This window comes from Cygnus olor, chromosome 2 (genome assembly GCF_009769625.2).
Source record: "Cygnus olor isolate bCygOlo1 chromosome 2, bCygOlo1.pri.v2, whole genome shotgun sequence".
Taxonomy (NCBI): Eukaryota; Metazoa; Chordata; class Aves; order Anseriformes; family Anatidae; genus Cygnus; species Cygnus olor.
The window spans coordinates 135,781,547-135,795,733 of NC_049170.1; the positions used below are offsets into that span (position 1 = coordinate 135,781,547).

General features: G+C 41.0%; 2 long non-coding RNA genes across 2 annotated transcripts in view; both read right to left on the reverse strand.

Annotated features, from left to right (window-relative positions):
• Positions 1-5,776: 5,776 nt before the first annotated feature.
• On the reverse strand, positions 5,777-12,030 carry LOC121066077. The gene is made up of 4 exons (XR_005817493.1): positions 11,877-12,030; positions 10,185-10,289; positions 7,298-7,448; positions 5,777-6,935 (listed from the first exon to the last, which is right to left on the reverse strand). It is a non-coding gene; the product is annotated as an uncharacterized LOC121066077 (long non-coding RNA).
• Positions 12,031-12,323: 293 nt separating this feature from the next.
• LOC121064647 overlaps positions 12,324-14,187 on the reverse strand; it is a 42,434-nt gene continuing 40,570 nt past the window's right edge. The window contains exon 4 of the long non-coding RNA XR_005816598.1: positions 12,324-12,433. This is a non-coding gene — a long non-coding RNA (uncharacterized LOC121064647). The remainder of the gene's footprint in view (positions 12,434-14,187) is intronic.

A 14,187-nucleotide genomic window follows, 5' to 3' on the forward strand; every position in this document is an offset into this window, starting at 1 on the left:
CAGGAGGACTTCAGCTCATCTTATCTGGCTGGCAAAAATGAAACAAAAACGTGCTCAGAAAAATGATTCATTGCTACTCTCCCACCTCCTATCCTAACTGCAAGGGAGCACTACCATCTTCTGTAAGCAACCCTTGGACTACAATAGGCACTTATATTGCTATTTATTGCTTACCATCAGGCTAGCGCCATGGACAGAATGGGTGGCTTTTACTTGAGAAAATGTGCTTGGTTTCCTTTTTCCACAAGAATGTGACACCTTCTTTGTGCCCGGATATTTACCAAAAATAACTTTTTAATCTATTTTAATTTCTGTAACCAGGAGAATATTTCAAAGTGCTTCCATCTAATTAGCTCACCTGAGAGAAGTATGTAGCCGTTACAAATATGCCCAAATGATGCCCACGCTATTATCTTCTTTGGTGAATATTATTTAATTTCCTGTATCTCCAATCAGAAATTCTCACTCTGTTCCTTTGAAACACCTGTGCTTGTGGGCTAAGAATAAGATCCCTATTCAGTGCTGTCACAAAAGCAGAGAAGAACATCTGGACATATACGTCCCTGCTACCTTCTGGCAAATGTTGTTCCACACATGCCTGTTTCACACTTTTGTCTTTCCAGCTTGCTGGGGGGGTTCTGGGAGCTTTTCACGGTCTTGCTCAGGGAAAACAGGGACAGTGCATTTGTCTGTAGGCACTGGAGGGGCAATTTTTAGTGGCTGATAACTAGACCAGCTTTCCTGAGAAGAGTGGTTCAGATTCATCCCTGATATAACTCTGCTAACTCTAATGGGTTTTTACCAGGGATGAACTTGGCCCCATGTTGTTAGATGTGTGCATATTAGAAACAGAGTCATTTGCTACAAGGGAAACAGTCAACATCTTATTTGCATCCATGCATATCAACAATGCAATTAGGGCAAACTTCTTTGAGAATTGGATTCAGATGGTAATTAAAGAATTGTGTTATGAATTTTAATTTGGCATTAGTGAAGTAAATTATTCTGTATTGCTCTGTTCTCACAGTTTGGGCAGAATACATTATGCTTTGCTTACTGAGACCTTTGAATTAAAAAAAAAAAATAAAATAAAAAAAATGAGAGCCTAGTCTCTATGTCCTTACAATCTAATTGTGTGGAAGAAAATGAGTTACATAAAACATTTGCCAGTGATTCAAAGTTAAACAGCAGCAAACATCATTCCTTTGATTCCTTCCCACAATTTGGGGACTAAGTTGGAAAGGTTGGTGAGGAAACTCTTCTAAGCAGCAATAATTGATAAGATGTATAAAAAAAAAAAAAAAAGAAGAAAAAAGAAAAAAGAAGAAGCACATGAAAATAACAACTTTGAAAAGACGGGTGAGACAGATATTTAAAAAAAATCAATGTCAACATCTATCTATATCACTGATAATGATATGTGGCCATCAGTTGTGACCTTAGCAATTCTGGGTGAACTTACAAAATCCTCGTTTGACTTCTGAGAAAAATCTTCAGGTCCATTTAAAGTCAATGAAGCCCTACCAGCTAAAGACACAAAACCAATTGAATTTTTTGCCACACAGGAGAAGTGCAGATCATTTTCTGGCTTGGGTTTCTTAACTGAAACATTTAGCAGTTAAAATTCCAGGGCGTCAGACTATCATACAGAGGGCTCTACTTCCTCTATTTCTCATTTGGACAGCTGAAGAGACAGACATTTCACAAGGACTAGGCACTCTCATGAGAAGGAATTTCTCCATTATTTTCATTGTAGATTAAAATGTTTTAGCCTTAAATAATCCTTGGATGAGGTCTTGACCTCATGTTTGTATAAGTATGGACTTGCTCAGTTGAAGTCTCCGGAGCTATATAAAAATAACACCAATGTAAGAGAGGATCCAGCCCAGAATATGTCAGCATATTCTTAGCCCCATGATATTGCCCAGCACCAGCCCTATATGCTTCCAAGTGTCCTGACAGAGGTATTTGCAACTGCTGTTGGAGTGCTCAGATATGTGCTACAGTATGAAACAGATGGTATCATTGTGTAAAATAATATATCCAAAGGTACTGACTGTAATAAACCTCCCGGTACTTGTGTCTTTGAGGTAAGTTTACTACAGATGTTAGCCAGAGGACATACTAAGCTTATTCAGTGGATGTCTTTAGGGAAGGTAGAAGCTTCAGTCTTTAGGAAATCAAAATTATATTGTTTTCTTTTTTTCCTTCCTGAGATAAATGTTTGTCTACAAATGTTATGTGTGGATTCACTGTGCTTTGTGGATGTCAGCGTGTGTGTTCCCCACTTTGCCAGTGAGGTCCAGTGAGGTGCAGTGATGGGAAGGTGGCGGGTGCACTGAAGAGCCCAGGAGGGGTAACAGCTTTTGTCAGCAGCACGGTGCAATAAAAATGACAGCAGTGGCAGTCAGTATCCAGCGTGCCCAGCTGCCCAGTCCTAATGCTACATAACATTAAAAAGTAACAATAACAACAATCCCGTGTTGTCCCTCCTCATTAACTTTTTAAGGCTCCTGCTCACTTCGTGGAATCACCATTCTATCACATTGTCAATAATGTATGAAACAAAAAACTCCTGTCCACCCTGAGATGAGAAGAAAAGCAGATAGAGATTTACAGGAACTATCTTGCGCTATTTTCAGCATCCTTGAATTCAGGCACAATAAAAATAAAATTAAAATAAAATAAAAATAAATAGCAGAGACAAGAAAATTAAATTAAACTTAAAAAAAAGTGTTCAAACATTTTAAAGAGAGTTGCAGGAGAGAGAGGTGACATTTTCTCTTTATTCTTTTCTTTTACTCTGTGCCACCTGCTCAGTAGAGAGATTGAGGCTCCAGAGAAAGGAATGCACTTTTAAAAGAAATCATTTATTTTTTAAGATTAATTTATTGCTCATGGAAGACACTTGTCTCTGCTAGCCCCCAAGACCCAGAATGCACAGTAAATGCACATCTTCAATCCATCCTCCCATCACTAGCAATCTCCTTGACCTATTAACCATCTCTCTGTTGGCTCAGCTGAAGCATCTGTCCGGAGGTGGAACATGGCAGGACTTTGCTGATTGCGGGCAGCACTCCGGGGCTGCAGAAATGCTTTGCCCTGTGTCATTAACACATTCATGTACAGAAAGGATAATGGTGATGAAATATATTCCTAGCTCCTTTATTCCAAGGTGGGCAGTGGCAAAGAAGGCAATCTGAAAGAGGACAAGTGGCATTTTCAGAAGTAGGCTTACAAAAATCACATTCAGCCATCCCAGCATGCTGCCTCTCTCCAGCATGCCACTTCCTGCTGCCACTGCTGCTGAATTGTCTTGCAGAGGGAGAAGCACTGACAGATTCACATACACAGCCCCTGAAAAATCTAATTTGGGTGCTACAGACCCAGAGAAACTTCCCAAAGCATCTCTGAACCCACCCGTTCTCCTGCTAACGTGCCCTGCTTCGTGGCTGGGGCAGCGGCTGCAGCCAGCTCCAGCTTTAGCACACAAACTGGAAAATTCAGTACGGAATAGAAGTGGTGAGCACCTTCCTCACCTTGTAGCAACTCACAGCAAATTGGTCCAATCTGCATTTCCAGCTAGAGGAGGTTTTGAGCAGAATTAATTGTGAATGACTCCTAGCCTAGTTATAATCTAAAATACTGTTTCATTTTGGCAGGAGAAAGGAGCTGCACTTTCTGCACAAAGCCAATGCCTATAAAACAGAAGAAAGCAAAGCATGATCAGTGTGGTGAGCAGGAGATAAAACAAGCTCCTTGGCACTGGGCAATGGCAGAGGAAGTCTGTTTCCTCCCTGATAGCTAGTCGAACATTGTTACCCTAAGCTGGGCTGGTTCTCCTCCCACCAGGCTGTTCATATACCATCTGTCCATGCTGAAAATTATCAGGAGCATTATGTTGTGTCTTCACTTATTAAAAGGCTGAATGCAAACTTTCCAGAGCATACAGAGTGTTACAGCTTACCGCACCAGAAACTTTATACCATTATGCCTAGCTAGGCCCCTGAGTCTCTGTTTTAATGCCTTGGAAATGCGACAAAGTATAGCCAAGAATGGGCAAGAAAAAATGTAAAACATCAAAATCAGGATCCATAGTCTTTTGCAGTTTCCCTCGTTCTTTCGCATAAAACTAGAAACAGAACAAATTTATACTTCTGCTACATTTTTAAACCAAGGACAGGGTAAGATCTTTCCCACAAGCATTTTGACTCTGCTGCCTTTGAGGGGTGGAAAAGCCTGCAGAAGAAATGCACAGTGCCAGTAATTTTTCTTTTCCCTCAGGTTCCCCATGAGAGCTCTCTTTTGCTAAAATGTGAACAGAAAACCATCTTTGGATACCGCCTAGATAAGAGGTGAAATGCAATTCTCGTTATTAATATTTAAGAATCACATCTATATCCATGTGTTAAAACACTCTGTTACCACCACCAGCGTCCACTTTCCTTTGATGCATGAGTTGGCATTTTCTGCAGTAATGCGATAACAACATGCTAACTTGACCAATACCTTAGATAATCTTATGACAAAATTAGAAAATTGACTATATTAGAGTAATGCATGTGTGAGTTTGGATTTAGAATTCCATGGGGTGAGAAACACTATGCACCTCCTGGGTGTAAAGGGGAACACAGAAAGAGAATAGAAACAACTCACTTGTGCCCACAGAACAGGTAAACAGCAAGTGCTGGGAACAGGGATGAGATTCCCAATAATCAAACCACAGCTTCCTGGTATTTTTAGGCAGATATTTTGAATTTCCAGAACCTAAGTCTCTCATAACAGGTTCATATAATTGAAAACAAGACTTAGCAAAATTCTTTAGCAGATCTTAAACAACTTTTATAAGTGGGAATGGGTGAATATGAATTTATTGAAATCTATTACTAATCAATTAATTTTAAAATACTGTGGAAAAATAGACGTTATATCTCCCTCCTTTTAAATAATCCTTTCTAAATATTCCCCTCTATGTGAAGATATCATTTATTTTACACTAGACCAGATCCTATTCTTTATCTACTCCTTCCCTGCAGTATTAGGAAAAGTAGATGTATTTTAAAAGTCTAATATCTCTCATTCCGTAAGTATTTTTTATGGACTTCACAGAGGGCAGATTTTTTTTTTTGGTAAACTTCCTAATGGTTCCAGTCAAGGGTGAGATGTTAGAAGCCATCCAGCCAGCCTTTGGGGAAGCTCACTTTCTTCTGCACAGACATTGCAGATGCAATAGCCTCACTGGCCAAGCATGGCCCACAAGAGGTTCATCTTCCCTAAAGCACTCGTTGCTCACATTACCCTGCTCTGTTTATTCAATCTTTGCTTCTCACCCAGATCTGCCACAAAGTACACAAGCATGTGTCTTTCTAAACCAGTCCCTATTATTTTATAAAACCCAGCACAAAACATACACGAATTGATTGTGGTAGCTGTCAAGCCTGCAAGTGATTCAAGTGTGTTTGCCCTTTCCTTCACTGCATTTTTGGGTGTTGTATAAATAGAACAAGAAATGTAAAATGCAGGTTAAGTCATTCAACACTTCTGTTTGTTGTTTTTTATTTTCTTTTTCTTCTGATTTGTGCCCTGTTCTGGCACCTTTTTTTCTGAAACCACTTTTTATCTGTCAGCAAAATGGGAATATTTGTGGTTCTGTGAGACAAAACAATAGATTCTGCAGTGAGTGTTATCATCTTTGTCAAAATCAAGTATTGAATCAGAACCAGGATCCATCCAGGTTCTTCAAAAACCATACTAGACACATTCCTCATTAGGCATCTGTTTATTCCAAAACACAAACACACAGGGGATAGAATTAGATAACACTTTTCTGGCTTACTAAATGGGTTAGACTTAGTAAATATGGTACTCGATTTTCAACTGATTCTACCATCTGTCAGCAAACTTATTGCTTTTAGCAGGGGTTTTTCTTGTGGTAATTTCTGGGATTTTTTTCCCCTCTGTTCTTTTCATGAATATACATGCCTATAAAGTTTAAGGGAAAAGCAATACAGAAAAATGAATTAATCCACAAAATCTGAATAGCACAGGTTAGGTTATAATCAGAAGGTACAAAGGGACTTGTAAATTGTTATTAACAAACAGCACAGGAAAACACATAAACAAACAAACAAAAAACAACAATGACAAACTTCTCATGTGTGGAAGAAACCTTCTATTGTTTTACAAGTGTGCCCAAATGCTGGAGTCAGCTACCAGGCAGAGTGTGTGCAATGAACAATGCAGCAACAACCATGTGCATGGGCAGACTGGTATGGGAAGGACAAAGAGCCGGGGCAAGGCAAACCACCCAGAGAATTTGCTGACTGGGACTCCGCTTCACTGAAGTCCAAACATAACATTTCTGCTATATTTTCACACTAAAAAAAATAATAAATTAGTATGCCTCAGGCCTGTTCTGATGCTAAACAGAGGCAGAACATGGGAACAGCAAGTTCAGTAGCTTGTAGTTGTGATCCTGATTCTGCTGGAGTCCATTGCCTCCCAGACAGCAGCATTGGCAAAAACAAGCGTCATCTATTGACAGGTTTCTGGCTGACCCAGCAGGTCAAAATCCTTGGAGATGTGACCCTGATGCTGTTATCCCAACCAGAAGCAGTCCAGAGCACCTCATTAATTTGCACACAGCCCTGCATGATGATGCCTGTTCTCCTTGGAGCCAGGATGGACGCCATCGGTTTGAAGGTCCTGCAAGAGGCTCCACTGCATGGTGTAGATGTGTGGTTTCTACAACAGCAGCAGCCTTGCATCCCACAGACAGTGCTGTGTTGCTGTTGAAGAGCTTAAAGTGTTTTGCTGCTTGGCAAGAAATCTTGGCCTCTTCAGACAGAGTGGAATTTTTTTCGTTGTTTCCAGTGGGTTTGTAATGGCACTTCTCAAATGCTTTCCTGGGAGATAGTTCCTCATGGGTCTTTTCTCTGACAATTGCAAGGAAGGAAAACATTTTTAGGAAAGCAAACGTTTCATTTTATATCTCCTTCTCTCACCCCATAAGCCCACTAGCACAGTAGAGTACCCAGAAAATAGAATGTACAGAAAGAATAAAAATATGGCTTCAATGTATGTTTAGAGAAGGTATGGATTTTTGTAAGGGGTTACTTTGTACTTGGAGGGATAATGGAGGATGAAGACCCAGCCAGAGATGGGGGTGGGTTTACCTGTGACTCTCTCCAAGATGTCCTTGGGCACATGAGGATGTTCCTCTCCCCTTTTGGGGTCTCCAGCACCCAAACTCAGCCACCACCCATCCCTCTCATTTGCAAGAGGAGGCTGCTCTGACCAGGAGAGAGGCCATCAGGAGGAACTTGTGCTTCCCCTCCCACTTTCAGCTGGTCCCAGTATACAGGTTTTCAGACACTGGTACTTTGCCCTTTGCGCATTCACAGTGCCAAGTTCGTCCCCATGAGCAGAACAACTCTTTTACCACAGAACTGAAAAACAAACAAACAAAAAAAAAAAACAGGAGGGCAAGGCATGAGTTAGCTGCAGACAGCTTAGGCAGAGGGGTCATCCTGTTGAAACTGGGAAACGGATTCATGGCAAGGAAATGGACTTGGGGAGAAAAATGTCAAATGTTCAGAGATCCATATAGGCAGATGCACTGATACATCCACAGCAGTAAGCATGGTTGGAACAGGCGAGCCCAAAGCTTATAACAATTGATAGACTGTGTGATGAACAAAAGTACAAAAAGTAATCAGGAATGAAATAAAGGTTAGCACCAGATATAAAGCATCAATACAGGGGAGGACTAGGAAGATTATAGAAATGATTATGAAACTGCAGGAAAATGATAAGAAAAGGGAAGGTGAAGAATGAAAAGAGGTATGAATGAGAGGTAAGATAAATGGGAAGACATGTTTTGTATACATAAAGGAACAAGAGATGGTACAAGAGGTGAAATGAGACATGGAAGGGGTAATATATTGACAGAAAGGGCTGACACTGTAAAAAGTAAAATGAATTCTTTATTCCTGTGCTCACAAAATGTGATGGAGAAATAATCACATATTTATTTTCAATGAGAAGAAGAAAATATACCATAAGTCAAGGCCATATCCAAGAGAAAGTCAAAGAAAATAGGAGATGGGAAGGTTTAAATTAATGGCCAATGACAAAGACCCCTGCTCTATTCAGAAAAAAAGGAAGAAGGATAAATTCAGGTATGTTAGCACACATACTACATTAAAAACCTCTTCAAAATATCAGAAAATATCATTGAAATAGAAGGTATCAAATTTAATGCCTTTACTTTTAAGAAGGGATTTTATCTGACAGCAAGAAACCATTCGTTTTATGCAGAACAACAGTGGGAAAAGTAATCAGGTGAAGATAATATTGGATGAAAGTGCTGTCGGAGAAAATATTGGGGAAAACATGCAAGAGAAACCTATACTGACAGTTCTTGTTTCAGTTACAGCAAGCATCATAGATGCACTCAAGGCAGTAGACTGTGAACCTCTCAGCAGGATGTCATGGCCAAAAGACCTAATATGAACCTTTCAAGGATGAATAGGGAATCAGAAAGTAAAGGTATGGAAATTAATTTACCTATGTAGTCAGCAGAGGTGAGAGCATTACTGGAATGAACTGTTTGCTTACTCCTTCTGCACTTATGAAGGCCAGTAAAGGATAGGAGAGGGCTAAGATCACAGGCACGAGGATGCTGTGAAAAGTGGAGGACCTTCTTTGGAGAGAGGGACTTACACTGGAGGGAGGGACAAAGGAAAAGACAGAGGGAGCAGCCTACTCAACAGCCAGAATGAACTTTCCATAATCTCTGCAGGGAGAAAATTCTGAGGGCATATAGTAGTTTAGTCATGCACATAGAAATGTAACAGGCTGCGGTGGCTGGAGGCTGGCATCTGCCAAATTCAAACTGGATTCCAAAAAGCAAATTCAGAAGTGTCCGTTTTTCACAGCAATAATTAGCCACCAAAAATAAATGACCAGTGGCAGTGGACAAATCTCCATGGCTTGAATTCAAGACCAGAAGTCTTCCTAACAGACTTCCTGGGAAGGGGGAGTCTATACTAACATAAGAGATGCTGAATAAAATTGTATAGTTTGGGTCATCCAGAGCGTCAAGCAACATGTCCCTTCTGGTGTAAAAATGTATAAATATATGAAATACCAGTCAAACTTCTGAAGGAGTTAACAAGCTTACCACATGGCGTCTGCTGACAGGAGATCATGGTCGAAACGGAACAGTGTTTGTAACACAGCTCCCTGAAAAATGCTTGATGTGATAGATTATTCTGGCAGGGAATATAGAAAGAATATCGGACTTCCGAGTGAATTAATGGGAAAGGGGATTATCAAAGCCACAAGCTTTGTTATTAGGGCCAAGGTTTGTTGTGTTTATTTATTAAAAGATGGTTTAGTCAGGCAGCGGTATTTGTTGATGATACCGGGCTTGGAGAGAGGCAGTCAATACCAACGCAGAGTGGATTACAGTAGAAGCTGGTGCTGATACACTACAGACAGGGAGTGAGATAGGTAGATTGGTGTCTTATAATTGATTGCAAAGAAATTTAAAGAGGCGAAGGGTAAAAAGGGAACAAGCATCCTGAGCAGACACAGAAGAAAAGATTTTTTTTTTAAAGGCTAAAGAATCAGCTATAAGTTAAACTCTAAGCACTTTGACGGTGCTTGTAGCAGTTATTAAGAAAAATGCAGAAAAGTAGCCTGGAGAGACAGATCCTTGAGAGGCATTTCAATGAAATCATACCATAAATCCTGAACACAGGTACTAAACCTGTATCCTCATTAGCAACAAGAATGTAACAGCATCGTGTTATGTCTACAGAAGGTGAAGACATTCAGTCTAGCTAGCTTTAAGGAATGGGAAAAGAAGTGTATAAGTATTTGTGAGAGCCAAGGCTTCTGTGACATGCTGATGCATGGAGCTGGGGTGTATTCACAGCCTTACTGCAATGACAGAAAGGTTAATGCAGAATGTTTTGTGATAGCTTCTCTCACTGGATGGCTGGTGCAACATTCTCATGAACATTTGTTTCAATAAACAGGAGAGTCAGGCCCATAGAATACCAACAAATGGAACATACACTGAGCAATATTCAGCACAATCAGATAAAGTTTAATGCTAGAAGAGTCTGTAGAAATCATATTCTGACTGTTTGCCACTGATGGCTTGGCAACATCACCTTTCATTCAGTGGTCAAAAGCCAACTTTGAGGGTAGTCTGATGATGGAGTTTGGCTATGATTCTTCAATAGCTCAATTATTCAATGGTCCTGTATGCAATGTTTCTAAAAAATAAAAAATAAAAAGATGTCCTTATATGAAAAGAAAACACACACTCACTAGAGGCTGGAAGTTAAATCAGAAAATAATCTAGCTCTATGCTGTTTGCTGAGCCCTGTTCCATGAGCAAACTACCAGTGAAACCAGCCTGAAGAACCATTCCCAAACAGAAAGGGAAAAGCTAGCACCTACATTGCAGCTGTGCCTGCAGGAGGGAGATATCCCTTTTCGAGGTGCTCTGTGCAGCCAGTAGGCTTTGATGTGGCCCCACAGGAGCTACAGGAGGATGTTCCCTGTGCCCTGGGCTTCATGTGGTGGAGACGGAGGTCAGGACCTGCTCAGTCTGGCCAGGCTCCTTCTGCTGGTGGTTGTCCCTGCCTGGGACTTTGCACACCAGTTAATTTAACCCCTTGTCATGCTCCATCTCACGACCTTGCTGGTGTTTTTCTTCCTACCAAACACACTTCTTATTCTTGTTCAAATTATTTATCCCAGTACAGCTAAACTTTTGCTCAGTCCCCTGCTGAGTTCCTGAAAGATAATGAACTAACTGATTTCTGGGTAATTTATGCATAAATTTATATACTGAGCTGTAGTTTAATCAAACTCCTTTGCCTTGTGTAGTATAATAGCAATATCTAATGAAAACATATGAAGTATGTGTTTCATAATTACCTCAGACAGCTCATTTCGATTCACTTCCTATTTAAATCCCCAAATTCCTATCTTCTTGCATTGTAAACACTTTCCTTCCTATCTCATCAATCTGAGTTATGTAAATGATGCGGGGGTGGGGGTACAATTAAATTTTTCCCTCAGTGTTATCAGAGGCCCTATTCTCTCAGAAACATCTGACTTGGGTGCACACAAGGTACCCTGTTTTATTTGACAGAAAAACAAAGTTAACATTAAATCACAAATAATGGTAAACACCAGCAGAGTGGTATTACTGGGCCAGGACAAACACACTCCTAGATTAATTATTCAGAAGACACAGACATTAAAAAAACTGCATTTGTGATACTGTACCAGAGATAGTTAATGTGAAATATGTGCAGCACTATGGCCTCGGCCCTACCCTTGCTCAACACCAGTAAATCAGGAGTATCTGCTTTGAAGCCAATGGAGATACAAAGTCCTAGAGAATCCAGCACTGTTTTCTGATGTCTCAGTGAGACCCATTTTTTCATAGCACAGACGGAAAAGAAAATGAAAAGCTAAAGTAAAACTAGGTTTAGTAAATCTTTTTAGTAAAATTACTCTTCACCAGTCCAACCCAGTATCACAACATCAGCAGGGATGCAGATTCATTTTTGCTGCATCCAACAACAGTAAACTTGAAGCTACATGTGATGGCATTAATGCAACTAGGGAAAGAGCAAAGGAAAAGATACCCATGCTGATGCCAAGTCAGAATAGAGAGAAATTGGGAGTAGCTGACAATCTGCCATCCACATAGTGTTCCTGCTTTGAAAGATTATTCTTTCCCAGAATTAATTCCAGGCACTTACAGTATAAGTGTCAGTTTGCCTTTTTATTATTTATTCCAAGGAGTACGAGTTGCACATATACCATCAATGACATGTAGTTACCTGGCTGACAAAACTGCAGGAAAATGGTACAAAGCGATGTGCTACAAAAGCAGCGGATGAGGAGAGCCCAGCCACGAGCGCTGCGATAAGCACGGCGCAGCTGATGTCTCTCGGCAATTCTGTTTTCCTGCACAAAGAACAAAGAGTGCTGGAGCAGCTTCGCAGCCAGCGTGAAGTTGGACCCATGCACACCAGCTGAAGTCTGTCCCCTGCCACCCAGTCTAAGATGAATTATCTTATATTCAGAAAAACTGCTGAACCAAAGAGCAAAAGTAACAAGGAAAAGAGTGAGGAAAAGGTAATAGAAATTTAGGGTGTATGAGGTTTCAATTCTGGACTGCAGGATTTTACAACCCACAGCCACCTGACCTCCTCATCTCTCCCTGATTTCTTTAATTGTACGTTTTGCCCCCATGCTTTTTTACTGAACACTGCATCACTGGTGGGTTATTTCCTCATCTGGATCCACTCCTCTTCCATCTCCTGTGGTCACTGTCTGTTCCTGCCAGGTCATGACACCACCATCCTTCATGTCACAAAATTGATCAGCAGCCGCACTGCTTACACCAGAAAAAAAAAAAAAAAAAAAAAAAAAAAAGACCTCTGTATTCATTTCTTAGCAGTAATACATTTACAGTAAACCACAGAGTTTTGCAATGCTGGGAACAAGCAATTTATCAAGGAAAAATTAACAACAGAGTATGGCAAAACACCTGTAAGGAGATTTTTATCTACTAAGTATCATCTAATTCTAAATTGGATGATTTCCTTTAAAAATTGTGTTAAAATAAAATCCTGTTTTTTTTTTCCTCCTAGCAAATAGTTTCTACGGAGTAAATAGTACAGTTAGCTCAATTTTTGAGCTTTTCTGGAAAAAGTGTGGATGATACAAGGAGAGCCCAATCTTCCAGCTAAATTTGAAGGACCAACCAGAGCAGAACCTGAGTACAACTGGGTTGTACAACTCATCAGTTGTAATACATCTACATTAATAAATTATTAATCTCTTGAATTGTGAGGTAAATAGTGAGAAATAAGAGATTGCAACTCACTGAGTAAAAATGTGCATAGAGCGCATCAATTTGTGGCACAGGCTGCCCAGAGGCTGTGGGGTCTCCTCCTTGGAGCCCTTAGAAGCCGCCTGGACGTGGTGCTGGGCACCCTGCTCTGGGTGTCCCTGCTTGGGCACGGGTGGCACCAGGTCACCACCAGAGGGCCCTGCCAGCCTCAGCCACTCTGGGATCTGTGGTGTCCCTCATGCTCTGAAGAAGAGATGTGAGAAGGAATGAGCAAGCTGCAGGCGACAGACACATCTTTTAATGTCTCGTAATCCCAACAGCCCTGTCATGAGGCACTGATGATCCACAGTAATTAACAAGCTACTGGGACTCTTCCTAACTATTCCTGTCCTAAAATTTGTGGGCCTGCATGTTCAGCTCACCCCTCCACCCAGCCCACTGCCAGTTCTGCTACACCCTTGCAGGTGTGACATCTTCCTTCAAGCTGGGGATGTTGCTGTCTTTGGAAAACAGCAAAACTATCAGTGCCTGGAGAGGTCTGTTCAGGAACATGGGAGGCATTTGAATCTCTTGCTAGCTAGCCCAGGGAAGATAACCTAGCAACAGCCTCTCTTTTCATCTAAATGTCCTTCCAGCAAAGCATTCGGGGGGAAAAAATGTAAAGAACAACATTGAAGGAGGACGAACAGTATGAAGCAGGTTATCACAAAGGAAGAAGTTATGCAGTGGTGTTTTCTGTTTTGTGTGGTGTATTTGCTATTGAAAGAGAGCTGCCGAGTACTGCCTGCTGTTCCCAAGAGAGATGTGATTGTACAGCAGGTGAGGGTACCAAAGGGCCAGGTTTAGAGGAAGAGATGGAAAAGGATCAGTAACCATTAGGCCATAATTCCTCATATCCTGGAAGCAAATTTCGTATTCACGAGTTCCATCATTCCTTGGTTGTTTAGGAAATGGGTTTGAAACCTTTTGGCAAAGAAGGGCCCATCTGTTAGGGCTCATCATACCCAGCAGCCTGACAGAGGGGAGGCTGCTGCAGTTCCAGATCCCCAGGACCAGCTGGTGGTGAGGCTGTGCATGCATTCCCAGTGGGCTCATGTGCACACATGCACACTCAAAATACATATATATACATATATGTCTGAGGCTGGCCACATGGATCAACACAGACCAGATCAGGATAACACCTATTTAATGGAAAAAAATATATATGCCTATATACACACCATATGGATCCCCCTACTAGCTGGCTCTAGACAGACACTCCATCTACCCCATAACTTCTTTAAGACACT